This window comes from Dasypus novemcinctus, chromosome 21, assembly GCF_030445035.2.
Source record: "Dasypus novemcinctus isolate mDasNov1 chromosome 21, mDasNov1.1.hap2, whole genome shotgun sequence".
Lineage (NCBI taxonomy): Eukaryota > Metazoa > Chordata > Mammalia > Cingulata > Dasypodidae > Dasypus > Dasypus novemcinctus.
This window is the reverse complement of record NC_080693.1, coordinates 82,573,140-82,587,703: the sequence shown is the minus strand read 5'-3', so window position 1 is coordinate 82,587,703 and position 14,564 is coordinate 82,573,140.

Genomic DNA, 14,564 nt, shown 5'->3' with positions numbered 1-14,564 from the left:
ACAAACACTCACCCAGCCAGCTTCACTGTCCAGGGGCAACAGACCCAAGGTCATGGGTGTGGGGTGCTGGTCTTATTTCTGAGATCTTCTCCCCATTGTCAGGAGTGAGACCCTTTCCTGTGGCTCGCCGCAGGGATTCACATCCATTTCACAGCTCAGGCCCCTGGCTCTGAAGCCTCATGAGGTCCAGTTTTTATTGTCCCCACATTCACAGTGATGTCCAACCCAACGTGCCTCCTCCCTCCAGACTGCAGCTTCTCCCTTGACTTCCTGGGGGTGCTGCCTCCCTCTTTGAAGTCCATGGGCCCCTTCGGCTTCATTTACCGCTGTTTGTCTTCAGCTGCTGACCCTCTGAAGGCCTCCAGCGCTTGCAATATTCCAGGAGCCTCTCGTGCCCTCCCAGAAGCATCATCACCTGTGTAATCCCCCTAGGAGATTGCCCCAGACAAACCAAAGACCCCCTGGAAGAGAAATCTGGAGAGAAGGAAGGGGTGTGGCCCAAAAGCAAGGCCTCTGAGGCACAGGCACCCTCCGATGTTATCCCGGGTGGTAACAGCGTAGAATTGCGTTTGGGAATAATTGGCCCCAGACCCAAGGGCAGAAAGCTCAGAAAAGTAAAGAGCTGATCTTGGTACAATGTAAATACTCTGTCAAGGCAGAACAGTCCAGAAATCAAGTGGGCTGTCTCACCAAGCGGTGAGCTCCCTGTGGCGAGGACACTCGAGAAAAACCAGAACTACTCTTGGTACTGTTGGAGACAACTGTATATGTGGGACTCTACAGGTTTAAAGTAGAATGAAAACCAAATTCAATGGGATTCCAACACAGAGGGATATTGATTGTTCATATGCCTGAGAGGTCCAGGGGTCTGGGGAAGGGGGGACCTGATCCATAGTTACAAACAATGAGACAAGCTCTGCTTCCCGGGGACTGGCTCAGCAGGCTCTCCCTCATGGTCTCCGGTTGCCAGTGTCAGCAGGCTCTCCCTCATGGTCTCCGGTTGCCAGTGTCAGCAGGCTCTCCCTCATGGTCTCCGGTTGCCAGTGTCAGCAGGCTCTCCCTCATGGTCTCCGGTTGCCAGTGTCAGCAGGCTCTCCCTCATGGTCTCCGGTTGCCAGTGTCAGCAGGCTCTCCCTCATGGTCTCCGGTTGCCAGTGTCAGCAGGCTCTCCCTCATGGTCTCCGGTTGCCAGTGTCAGCAGGCTCTCCCTCATGGTCTCCAGTTGCCAGTGTCAGCAGGCTCTCCCTCGTGGTCTCCGGTTGCCAGTGTCAGCAGGCTCTCCCTTGTGGTCTCCGGTTGCCAGTGTCAGCAGGCTCTCCCTCATGGTCTCCGGTTGCCAGTGTCAGCAGGCTCTCCCTCGTGGTCTCCGGTTGCCAGTGTCAGCAGGCTCTCCCTCATGGTCTCCGGTTGCTGGTGAGCAGTCCCAGGGTAGTGCCTCTGGGTCCAAATCCAACAGGAAAGAATGAATCTACTCCCAGTTAAAGCAGAAGTCCTAGGTTTACATCTTAAGGGGCCCATTTGGCCTGAGTTGGGACATGGGTCATGATTTTATTGCTGTGACCAAGGTGACAATGGACAGAAGTAGATGGTGGGGTGGGAAGCAGCAAAGTCCACTCAAAAGAAGTAAAAGGTGAACTGGTTGAGTCTGAAATATCTATGATGATAAGCTCCAAGGCACATCAGTAGCAGATGTTTAATGAGTGGTTGTTGAATGAATAAATGCAAGAGAGAAAGGGAAGTAAGCAAGGGAGGGAGGAAAGGAGGAGTCCCAGTCCGGCATCCCAGAGCCCCGTGGAATGAGGAGCAAGGCCCCGGGGAACGGCAAGCGTAAAAGGCGCCAGGGGCATGGAAAAAGTCTCTTCTGAGAGCAGCGGTTCCAGCTCGTTCTTCCCTGAGAAGGAGATGCCAAACCAAAGCTAGAGAACGGTGGGCTATTGGGGGCTCTTCTCGGGGCTACTGGCCCCGTGTTCCTTTGCTGCCCGCCTGCTGGCTTTGCAGGCCTGGGGGCATGTTCTCGAAGCAGAGAAGAAGCCAGGAGTGCAGGGCACAGCAGGTCAGCTTCTAGGCGAAGGTACCGCCCCTGTCCCTTCCTCCACAGTAACCTGCTCGGTCCTCACCCGTGACGACCTGTACCCGGTGGCGGCGTCCACAGTGCTCAGGGAAAGTCTAGAAGGCACAACCCTGCCCACCCAGGGTGGACCTTGGAGAGGCCTCGGGCTGGACTCCGGCTCCGGGCCCCGGCTGCACCGGGACACGGCCTCTTCCCAGAACGTGGCCTGCCCGAGAGGCTGTTCACCCCGGCCGGGCAGGCGGGGCCAGAGCGCTGGTCCCCAGCCCAGGGGTCAGGGGTGAAGGGGACGAGGTGCTGGCAGAGAGGTCACGCTTCCCCCAGGGGCCCTCACAGCCCAGACATGGGTGTGAAGGTGGAGGCCGGTGGCCCTGAGGGGCACGGAAGCTGGGGTCTTCTTTCCAGATGGTGCGTAGCTTAGGCTGTGGCTCAGACAGGACCGCCTTGGAGCTCCCACCTACCCAGGAGAACAGACGGCGCCAGCCGAGCAGCCCGGGTGAGCCCCCCGCCACGAGGGTTCCCCTGCGAGCAATCCAGGGTGGGCCGCGTGTGGACTTGGGGACGCCACAGTGGCAACTGGCAAACTCAGGGGCCTTCAGCCTTCAGCCACAGTTAGGCTGTGCCCTTCTGGAGGCAGGGAATTCTGGGAAGAGGTCCTGTGAGCCCACATCCTGCAGCACGACGAGGGGAGCAAGAACTTTCAATGGCATCTGGCGGACACACGGTATGTGCAAAGGCCCCGTGCCCTCTCATCGAGGCTCCTAATGAACAGGGCTCTTGGGAAGATCTCAGTGTGCCCGGGGGACTGTGCTTTAACAGCTGTTTCGTTATTGAGCACTCACTGTGTGCCGGGCCCTTCACAGACCATGCCCCAGTTAAACCCTAAGTAACCCCAAGAGAGGAGGAAGTGAAGCTCGGAGAGAAGGGCTGGCCCAGGGACACCCAGCCGGCAGCAGCAGGACTGGAGTCCAAAGCCAGGCCCCTTGGGACAGCTCCAGGAGCGCAAGGCAGCTCCCGTCCTGGGTACCTTCAAACCCCAGCTCTGCTCTGGCTCAGGGATAGCTTTGGGCCTCAGTCTCTTCGTCTGTAAAGTGGGTGTCAGAGTAACCACACCGGGTGTCCACCATTGATGTCGATTTATTTAACTCAGCAGCCCCCACCTGCAGCAGCTCAGCGCCCCGTGCCCACCCCGCCCCCGCCCAGGCGAGACACGTGCACGCGCGCGCACGCTCCCCCTCACGCTCCCCTCTGCGCACACCCCGCAGCCTACTCCTGGGCTTTGGCCCAGCGCTCCAGGCTGCGCCCAGGAGGTCTCCCTCTAGCGGCCCCAGAAACAGAAGCTGCGGGCCGGGCCTGACTTCCTCAGCCCTCCAGCAGCGGCGGCAGCGGTGGGAACCCTGCCCCGGCGGGCTGCGGCAGGATCCGCGGGGTCCCGGCGCCCAGCTCTGCCTGGACTGGCCTGGGTTCATTCATTCATTCATCCGAGCAGCGGCAGCCGCGCTGTCCAGCACGGCCCGGCCAGGGGAGGCATCTACCAGAAGAGTGACCAGGGGGTCCCCGGCCACCATCCCAGCCCTGAGGGCCACCGCAGGGCTCACTCCTCCTACGGGTCCAGCCAGGGGGCGATGGGCTCAGGGGTGGGGGTGGGATGAGGCGAGGGAGGCGACCTCTGTCCCCAGCCGGAAGCGAGCAGGGGCTCCGCGTGCTCCGGCAGCCCTGGAGGAAGCAGGCGCGTGGGCAAGCGCGAGCGTGGTGCGTGGCCGCGCGAACCGCGTGAGTCTTTGGGGTCTCGAGGCATTGTGGCTTTGCTAAAATGTAACAGGGACGGGGTGGGGTGGGGGGAGGTACCAACGGATGGAGGCAATGGATGACCAAGTGAAGGTGTGGACAAGCGCTGCTGCCGTTCTTGCACCACAAGAGGACCTGGGGCCCTTCTCAGCAGTGGACTCCAAGGGATGCCCCCCAGACCTGCTGACCTGGACTGGGCAGGAGAGAACAGGAAGGTGCAGGCCCAGGGTCTGAGCAGGGAGGCCCAGGCTTGGCCAGGAGCCGCTGCACAGGTGCTGGGGGGTGGCACCTCAAGCTACACCAAACTGGGGGTGGCTGTCAGGAAGGACCCCGGGGCTAATGGAGGTAAGAGGGAACTCACCGGACCAGGGACCTGGGCCCATCCGCACCGCCTGCACCTCTGGACCTGCTTAGAAGAAGAGGCACTGGTCCCAGCCTGCGCAGGCGCTGGCCGGAAGTGGCGTCCGAATTCCCTGGCTTCTGCGTTTGCCGCTTACCAGCCATGCATCCCGGAAACTCGCTTGCCCTCCCAGACCCTCAGCCTCTTCATTAAGTGGGGCTCATCAAAGTCCGTGGGGGGAAGCGGATTTGGCCCAATGGATAGGGCGTCCGCCTACCACAGGGGAGGTCCGCGGTTCAAACCCAGGGCCTCCTGGCCCGTATGGTGAGCTGGCCCACGCGCAGTGCTGATGCGCGCAAGGAGTGCCCTGTCACGCAGGGGTGTCCCCCGTGTAGGGGAGCCCCACGTGCAAGGAGTGTGCCCCGTAAGGAGAGCCGCCCCATGTGAAAAAAAAGTGCAGCCTGCCTAAAGCCCGGAGGCCCAGGGTTCAGGATTTGGGAAGTCATCAGGGGCCAGGATGTTCCCGGGAGCAGGGCAGGTAGCCAGGGCGAGAAGATGGAGCCGCGTCTATTCCGAGCAGCCGGTGGCCTCCAGCTCGGGTTCCTGCACCCCCCTCTGCTTTCCCCAAGCCCCAGACTTTGCTTCCAGGATTTCCTGAGCTGCCGATCCGGCAGCCCTGATAGTTAGCCTTCAATTCTTGTTCCTCTATTAACCCTGTATTTTGAAAACTGGGGATGGCCGAATGGCTTAGGTTAAATGGTATCTCATGTGCCCCCACGGAGGACAAAAGGTTCAACTTCCAGTTGCTTTCCTGAGCCCTGGTCTGTGGAGGTGGCCCACAGGCTCTTTTCAGAAGAGAATGGGAGGGAAGTGGCTGTGGCTCAATCAGTTGGGCTCCTGCCTACCATATGGGAGGCCCTGGGTTCTCGTCCTGTGAAGGCAGGCTCGCCCGCACGCTGCAGAGCACCACCAGCCTGCAAGCACCATGGACAGCCAACTCAGCAAGATGACACAGCAAAAATGGAGACAAGCAAAAACGCAGACGAACGTGCAGCGATCGGACACAGAGAGCAGCCAGCACGCAAAAAGCCGCGGGGGACGGGGGTGGAGATTGAAAAAAAACCCAAGAGAATGGGAGGTCCAGGGTGGAGATGAGACTTGCCCAAGGTCATGGAGCTGGGAGCAGAGAAAGGTCAGAGGTCACGGGGTCTTCATCACATTCCTCAAATATTGACCAAGGGCCTCTGTGTGCCTTGCAGCCACAGCAGAATAGAACGGTCTAGAAATCTCGCTCTGGATTCAGATCCCGGCTCAGCACTTAGCAGTACTACCTCCAACCTCGGGGAGGAGTTGCAGCTTCTCTGTGCCTCAGTTTCTCCACTTGTAAGGTGGGGATGATAAACACATTGACCTCTCGACGTGAAGTGTGGCCCTGGTCCACGTGGAACCTCAGCTGGGCCCTGTTTCTGTCCAGATTTCCTCATCCATAAAATGGGGTCATAGTAGGCTAAGGCGCCCCCCGGGCGGTGAGGGGGCAGGCCCAGGTGTCCACCCCCAGCAGAGCTAACGGTGCCCCCAGCCACCCCCACCCCCATTCTCCAAAGCTTCGCCCCCCTATGTCCTTGCAGCTTGTTCTCTGGGGACTCCCTCCTGAGCCCCTGCAGTCCCCATCGTTTTTTAGGGTTATTTCCTACTCGTTTCATGGCAGGTGGAAACACGGGGAAGGCAGACACCAGCGCATCGTGTCCCAGTTTCCCAGCTGCGTCCTCAGCATTCCCTAGCGCCGGCGGGACAGAGCGCGGGCCTGAGCGCTGGAGCTCCCCACCCCCCACGCCAGGGCTTGAACTGGCTTCCCCCAAAACCACATGTCCGAGACCTGCTGTTTTAAAGGTGACCTTACTTGGCAAGCGCATCTTTGAAGTTGTGAGTGTTAAAACGGGGTCCCACCGGACCCGGGTGGGCCCTGCCCCGATACGATTGTGGCCTTGTAAGACGAGTGCCCGTGGACACAGGACAGACAGACACAGGGAGAGGCCGTGTGAAGACGGGGGCCGAGACGGGAGAGCTGCCGCTGCAAGCCAAGGCGCGCCGAGGCCGGCTGCACCAGGCCTGCAAATACGGGGGCATCGGCCCCGACCACGTCGCTCCTGGCGTGGGAAGGCCCCCGGTTGGTGGTCCTGCGCTGCGGCACTGCCGGGCAGCTAAGGCCATTATCAGAGGGGGCCAGCCCACCAGCCGCAGCCGCCGTCCCGGGCAGCCTGGCTCCCGTCTCCCAGGCCACGGAGGACTCTGCAGCGCTAAGTCCCTCACTTCCAGGGCGGCCACTGAAGGTCAAGTTGCTTCATCCTTTTGACGTCCGTTAGCGCAGGAATGTCAGGCTAGAAACGGACAGCCGGCTTTTTTCCATGAAAGAAGTTTATGTGCTCACAGACACTTCTGTCATTGTATTTATTATTTACAGTCCAGGTTTAGGGACATAAAATTGCAGCCGTATTGTTGAGAGTAAATTTTATTTCCATGGCTCTAAAACACCAACAAATGAAAACCATAATCCCATTAGTAGCTGAATATTGTCATAATTCTGTGGAATATAAACTTTACTGCAATAATAACTGTAAAATACCAAGAACCCATCGCAGAAAGATTATTGGGAATAAATGTCATTGCTGTGCCCAAAACACAAACTAATTCCATTCTTGGCTGCAAAGGGGTCTCATCCTGGTAACTCTAATAAAACACCAAGATAAGAGTCAAAAACTGCAGTCATATGTCTGGGAACCCATTTGATGTCTCTGACGAATAAAACAAAAGATTCCCTTTATAGTTAAACCTTCGATCATCCTGCTGGCAAGAATTTTTTGCTGCTGCAAATGTCAAACTATAAAATGCAGAAAGAAGCTATGTCAGCTCTGCGAAAGATGTAACGATAAAAAGCAACTTCGTCAACGTGAACTGTGGTTGGGACGGGGGAGATCGGGGAAGGGGTGGGACCAGGGGTGCCAGATCAAAGACTGGGTGTGCAGTCCAATCTGAACTTCAGGTAAGCAACGAATAAATCTATCTAGTATAAGTATGTCCCAAACATTGCATGGGATATACTTGTACTAAAAAAAACCAGAGTTTATCTGAAATCTGAACCTAACTAGGAGTCTTGGATTGTGTTTGTTTTGTTAAATTTGGCAACCCTCGGTGGGACTTGGAGAACAAAGGATGGCCTGGGACCCACCCCCCCAGGTACACTCCTTTCAGTGAAGAACTGTTGGGCAGGGGTGGGAAGGGGGTGGGGATACAGGGAGACCCTGGGTTGGCCAGGTAGGGTCGGCTGAGGGGCCCTGGGGCCAGGGCAGCCCACGTTTGGTCTCAGGAACGGTGTCTCCCAGGCAAAAGGCTAAGCAGCCACTAATGGCGCTTCCGCGAGCATCCTTCCTGCGAATGAGAACACTCAGGGCGTTGAGGGGTGCTGTGCCCCACACTTCAGCCGCACAACTGCAGCGGAAGTTGGGGGTGTTCGGAATCCCGTTTTACACCAGGAGCACCCACCCAGCTGGCTCGGGGTCTGGGGGAAAGCCCCGGTCCTGCCCCCCCAGGCTGCACGGGGAGGCTGCCGGGAGGTGGCCGGGAGCACTTCCACCCTCGCTCCAGATCACCTTACCTTGGGGGCCACGCCCTCGGCCCCGGGCCACCTGCCGCTGCTTACAAGCCTGGTGGAGGGCCTGGCCTCTGAAGTGGCCTCTGAGTCACTCCAGAACCAGCCCGGGGACTTCAAGAGCGAGTGCTTGTTTGGGATTAAAAGTCAGATGATGCAGTTTTAATCACGCGATTAACCAGGCTGGTAGCAAAAGCCTTGGGCGGCGGCGAGGGGCTCCTCCGGAGGGGCGGCTTCGCCCGTGCCCACCTCCGGAAACCTGGTGAGGAAAGCAGGAATTGAGGAGAGGGCTGGCCTCGGGCCAGTTCCCTGGAGCAGGCCTGTCTGGGGCTTGGCCCAATCGGGGTGGTGGCCGTGGGTGGCACCCCAGCGGGCCATGGGGTGTCGTGAAGAGGGGGCCCCGTTCCGCCCGCCCCTCTCGGCATCCCGCGCCGGCTGCAGGTGCGCCCGCGAGCACCTGGCCTCTCCTTGCGTTCTCAGGCACCCGAGCCCCTAGACACACAGAGCTTTGTTTGGGCTTTTTTGCTTTTTCTTAACACCAGTAAGATGGAAATATGATAGTATTCCAGAAACGACTTCCTGGGTCCAGCCCCTTCTCAGCGCCCGCCTGGTCAGAGCCCCTGGCCTCTCCCATCGGGACTGCTAGAGCCTCTCAGTGGTCTCTGTGCCCAAACCGCCCTTCACGTCTCAGGCCACCCCAGGGATTTGGGGAGGGGTCTCATCTGCATGTGCTTTGCATAGTTATTTGCATAAATGCCTCTGGTCTCCAGAGTGGGAGGGTAAAGACAGTGCTTCCAGCAGCTTCTGGAACTGCACCTGATGAAGGGGTGGGTGCTGGGCCAGGAGAAACAGAAGGTCCTTTTCTGCATCCCCAGATGGGGAGGGGGCACGCAGAGCGGCTGGGACGCCCGTCCAAGGACCGCCAGCTCAGGCGCTGGCAACACCTGCAGCGCCGGCCAGTGACCAGAGGTCCACTGGGGGCCCTGGAGAAGCGGGCCATGCTGGGCCAGGGAAGGAAGGGCACAGAGCGGGTGGTTCCCTGGGCCCCCCCAGGGCTGGCCCCTGCAGCACAGAAGGAGGTGGCCTCCCCAGGGCTCCACCAGCGCTGGCCCGACTCCCGGCGGCCAGGTGGCCAGGTGGAGCTTCCGGGCACAGGGCAGGCCGGGATGGAGCCGTCGCCCCCACCCAGGTGCTGCTCCCCCCTGCCTCTTTTTAGGCAAAGGGGGCTGCCCTGCAGTCCCCAGGAACCTGCCCCAATGCCCTCCCGAGTGGGCTGGAGGGAGGGAGGGCGTCAGCTTGGAGCTCAGAGGGCTCCAAGCTTGGGCTGAGAGGAGGCGGGAGGCCAGGAAGTGTCCCCTCCCTTCCACGCCCCTCAGCCCCTGGACGAGGCCTCCTGGAGGACGCCCCACCCCAGGGTGGGGAGCTTTCCCTGAAGAGCAGAGCAGGGCCACCCGGCCACCCCCGCTGGCCTCCTGTGGCTGCGGGCCGGCAGGGATTGGCTGGGCCCGGCTGGGCAGGTGTCTGGGCTGGCGGCCAGGCTGGAGGTGGGGCCCGGGCTGGAGCCCCCCCGGCTGCTGACTTCTCTTCCCAGTTGTCATGAAGAAAGGCCTGCTTGCGGGCCCTTCTTACCTGCCAGGGGAGGGGCTGATGGGGGACGGAGGGAAGGAGGAGGGGAGAGGTGCCTGGTGAGGGTAGCGAGTGGGTGGGAGAAAGCGGAGGGCAGGGCCAGGGGACTGGACAGGCTGCAGGTGCTGGTCAAGATGGGGCGCAGGCACGCGGGGTGGCCATCCGCTGGGCCCCTCCCACCCGGGTCATCCGCTGGGCCGCTCCCACCCATGTGCTGTTCTCATGGAAACAAGGACACTTCCTGGGTCTGAGCGGAGCTACCCCTGGGAAGTCCCTTGCCCGCTCCCGCAGCCCCCTCCTGGGTCGTGGGGGGCGGGGGGAGATGGGCGCCCGGGTCCCGCTGGCTCTGCCCCTCCACTCAGGGCCCTCCTGCTGCTGGGGCGCCTCCGCCCACCCCTGGTTTATAGGGAACAGGCAGGGTGGGTGTGGCCCGTGGACCCCTGGAGCAGATGGAGGCCCTGCCCGGCCCTGCCCAACTCCAAGCAGACCCCCTTGGGACCGACTTAAACTCCGAGTCTCAGTGTGTCCAGCTGAAAAGGGGACGATGCGCCTCCTTCCACCGGGTGGGGGAGAAGAACCAGTGAGGGACACGCAGTCAGGCCTGGCCCACCCCCCACCCCCGCTGTCCCGGAAAGTCTCCTCAGGGGCCACACGGCACCCCCACATCCCAGACAGGAGAGAGACCATGCCCAAGGTCAGGTCAGGCCGCTTGGCCAAGGAGGAGGGGCGGCCAGGCCCACTGGCAAGTAGGGGCTGGGGCAGCCGTGGCCTGGGGAGGGGGCCACTGCTTCCTTCTCCACCCCAACTTCCCAGAAGGGAGGAAGCCGTTTTTGTTTTTGTTTTTTTCAGATGCCACAGCAGCCCTTTAGGGCAACACACTCCCCTTTTCCAAGAAGTCATCGGCCTCCCAGTGCCCGCCTGGGGGAGAGGCCCTGAGTCTCGGGGCCTCCCCCACCGCCCCCAGCCTCCCCCACGAGGGCTGTGTGATCAGGGAGAGAGAGGCAGGCCTTCCCTGGCAGTGACCCGGGGACGCCCACCGGCCCTGGCTGTCGGCACCCATGGCTAAGCTCCAGAGGACTTGGGGCAAGTCCTCGACCTCCTTCCACCCTCACGTGCCACCTTACGGGGGCACCCTGAGCCGCACCCATCCCAGGGGGTTGCTGGAATGTTGAACTAGGCCATCATGCAGGCAGCCGGGCATCTGGTAGGTTCTCAAGACGCGTCAGCCAGAAGGAGAGGGCAAACTGCGTTGGGAGAGGGCGCGCTCTGCAGCCAAGGAGCGGGTCTGCTCATCCGGGGCACCAGCCCGAGCTGAGGGCGGGCACAGGTGCCCAGACCAAGAAGGGGCGAAGTCGAGCCTCAAGGCCCAGGGCCTGGTCCGCTGGGGTCCCACTGCGGTCAGCCACCCAGAGGTGGCAGAGGACGGGCAAGCACCGCCCAGAGACCCCTGGAGCCCTGCTGCCCGGGGAGAGCAGGGCTGGGAGCCACGCGCCAGCACTTGCTCCTTCCCCGCGGCCCACGGCGCAGGTGCCCGAGGAGTCCTTGGAGGCTGAACAAAGGAGCCAGAACGTGAAGGAAAGAGGCTTTGTGAGCGGCTCATCCCACCCCCTCGCTTCAGAGGGAGGAAGCGGAGTCTGCGGTGGGGGGGGACAGGACCTGGCCCTGCCCGAGCCCCATGGGTTAAGGCAAAAGCTGGGCGGCAAAGCAGGGCCGCGGCCCTCAGGGGCTGGCCTGGGGCAGCAAGACTTAGCGAATAAAGATATACTCCACATCTGGGACACATTTATACCAAAAAGAAAAGGAGGGGCTGAGCCCAGCCTGGAGAGCCTGGGAGTCTCCTGGGGATGCCGTCAGCCGGGAGGGGGAGGCACTTCCGGGGGCTGTGGACAAGCACAGCTGACCCCTCCACAGGCCCCCATCCCTGCATTCATTCATCCCTCCATTCATTCACTGCTTTAGAGCAGAGTGGGTCCCCGTCCCCACGGAGCTCAGGGCCAGCTAGGGTGCCCGGCTCCAGAATGCACTAAGGGGAAGGGGCGTGAGCACCCCAGAAGGGGGAGCTGAGGAAGGAAGCCCGGCCCAGGGCGAGGCTGGCGTCTGGGGGCTGGGATTGCTGCTTGGAAGAAGTCGGCAGCGTCTCCCAAAGGAGGGCACCCGCTTCGCCAAGCACAAGGGGGTACCAGAAGCATAAGCATGAGAGCACCCCGCTAGGACCCGGGCCTCCGGCACTGGTCACAGCGTCAGGGTGGGACGGCAGCCCCCTCCCTCTCCCCTCCCACAGGGCCCACGGAGCCTGGGAACAGTCATGTGGCCTCGGGCCCTCACTGGCCCTCTGAGCACCTGCATTCTCCACTGCAGAATGGGACAAGACCGGCCAGGTATGGATTCTGGGAAGTGCTTACTAAGCACAGAAAGTATTCACAGAAATATCAGCTGAAGGGAGAAAAGAGAACATGGCAAATGGCCATTACTAGGTAAAAATCCGAGGGTTTCACTTCAGTGTCCAGAAAGAGGAGAAAAGGGAGAAAGGAAAGGCAGGAAGGAAGGAAGGGAGGGACAGAGGGGAGGAGGGGGCGCGGCGTGAAGATGGAGCAGGGGTCAGAGAGAGAGAGACTGGCAGACGCTATGCTCCTGGCCCTGAAGACGGAGGTTGGGGCCACGAGCCCGGGGCTGCGGGCAGCCTCCAGAAGCCGGAGGGGGCCGGGAAACGGCTTCTCCCTGGGGCCATCCAGAGGCACGCGGGGCTGCCAACGCCTTGGCGTCAGCCCGGCGGCGAGAGCAGTCGTGGACTTCTGGTCTCCGGGACTACAAGATAACAAATCTGTGTTGCTCGAAGCCACTGACTTTGTGGAAATCTGTTCCTGCAGTGAGAGGAAGCTCCTGCAGCGGTTATCCTCTTGATCTGAGTTCATGGCCAGCCCCTTCCTCCCCTGGCACCAGCCCCGATGTACTCACCCAAAGCACACAGAGCAGGCCTGGCCCCAAACCGCACTTGCCGAGTATTTGTGGGTGAAGGGAAGATGGAGGGAGTGGCCCATGGGCCCAGCCAGGGGCCGGGTGGCTCTGCGCAGGGAGGCCACAGGGACCCCGATTTCACCGGGGAACGTGGTTGTGCTGCTGTCTCAGGCTGAGGTGGCCCAGGGAGCTTGCTGGAGGTCAAGGTCCCAAGGGCAAAGCAAACGGGCTAGCCAGAGTCGGAGTTAGGTACCCAGACACCAGGAGGTCTGGCGAGCTCTGAGGCCGGCCTGGGGCAGGCGCACTCCCCTCTCTGTGTCCATTGTCACAGGGGCTTCTCTGCAGTCTGTGCCTCAAATTTCCTGCCTCTAACTTTGAAGGCCACCTGCACTGCCATGGGATTTAGGGCCCAATCCGGCCCTACCCTTAAATACATCCTCAACTTAAGGACCTGTTTTCCAAGTCAGGCCACGGTCACAGGGACAGCAGGGTGTGACTTGCGTGTCTACTCGACCCACTGCACCAGGCACACACAGCAGTTACACCTGGCACTGGGGAAGCAGTGGCTGGGAATCTTGGGGAGGCCTCCCTCCACGTATGCAGCCACAGGGGCCTGCCACCGAGGGGCCACCCTGTCCCATCAGCAGCCCCCCACCACCACCTTTCCTGGGGTCATCACCTCGCCTTGGGGCTCCCAAGTTTGTACAACACACAGCAGTGGGAAATCACGGACAGACACAGCCGAGACAGGAAGGTCCTGCACGGCAGGTCCCAGCTGGGCCCTTGTCACGGGCTGCCTGGCCCCCCATAGCCCCTGGGGCAGCCCCGAAATGACTCTGTACAAGGCACCCCAGTCTCCAGCATCAAAGTCCCAGGTGGAAGCCTCCATGGGTCACGCTCTTTGTCACACGCTCACACGTGCGCTGTCATGCTCACCCCCCTCCCCCAGAGTTCTCACACATGGGCAGGGACCCCATGCAGCCAGAAGGGCAGAGGCCCCCCCCCGGGCGGGAGAGCGGGGGTACAGAAGGCAGGCCAGGGGCTCCGCGCTGCCCTGCCCGGCCCGGCTGCCTGCACCCAGCGCGGCTCCAAGCAGGCGCCCCTTCCTGCCATGGTGCCCTGGCCGGGACCACCGCCCGGTCCTGCGCTGGCCGCACATCCAGCCAGGGGGGAGGTGGGCTGGTCTCTCCCAGCTCTAGAGATGACAGAAGCCCCAGCAAGGCCTTCAGAGATCCTTGGCCACCTGCCGCCTGGCAGAGCCTCTGCGACTTGGGCCAAGGCTCGGTGTCCCCACGGCCTGGGTGACCTCAGACAACACAAAATCCTTCTCTCCTGGTTCCAGAGGCCAGGAGTCTGACCCCAGGGCATGGGCAGGGTCACACTCCCTGCGGGGTCCCCAGGGGAGGCACCCTCCTGGCCTCTCCCGGCCGCGGCCATCCTTGGCATGCGTTGGCTCCTGGCTGCGTCACCTCTGCCTGCTGTCACCTGCCCGTCCCCCGTGTCACGTCTCCATCTACCCTAACCCTCCTCTTCCAAGGATTTAGGACCCACCCTGAACTAAGCACGTTGGCAAGGACTCCGTTTCTAAACCAGGTGCTTGGAAGCTGGATGGATCCCAGAAAAATACGTTCACAAAGTTAATCCCTTGCGGTGGGTGGGGACCTTTGGAGGCTGTGACTTCAGTTGAGGCGTGGCCCACTGCCGTCAGGATGGGTCTTAGTCCCGTGAGTGGAGTCCTTTCCAAGACAACCAAATTCAGAGTGTGGGAAAGCCGGGGAAGCGGGAAGTGGAAATCCACAAACCCCGGAGGAGGGAGAGGCCAGCAGGCGCCACCACGTGCCCGGCCATGCGGTGGGGGAGCCGAGGATCCCCGGCGGCCAGTCTTGGGGAGAAAGCATTGCCTTGACGATGTCTTGGTTTGGACATTTCTCCGGCCTCTAATCCGTGAATGAATACATTCCCATCATTTAACCAGTTATGTTCTGAGGCTCCAGGAGGACCTGAATCTGGGCACTCTGTCCCCCCTGGTGCAGGCCCTCACCGCTCCCCACTTCCGGCTCCCCACAAGCCCTGCAGCCACCAGAGCCTTCTCTAAACCCCGGGCCTCGCCGAGCCTGCTCGCTCCCCACTGGCACCGCAGC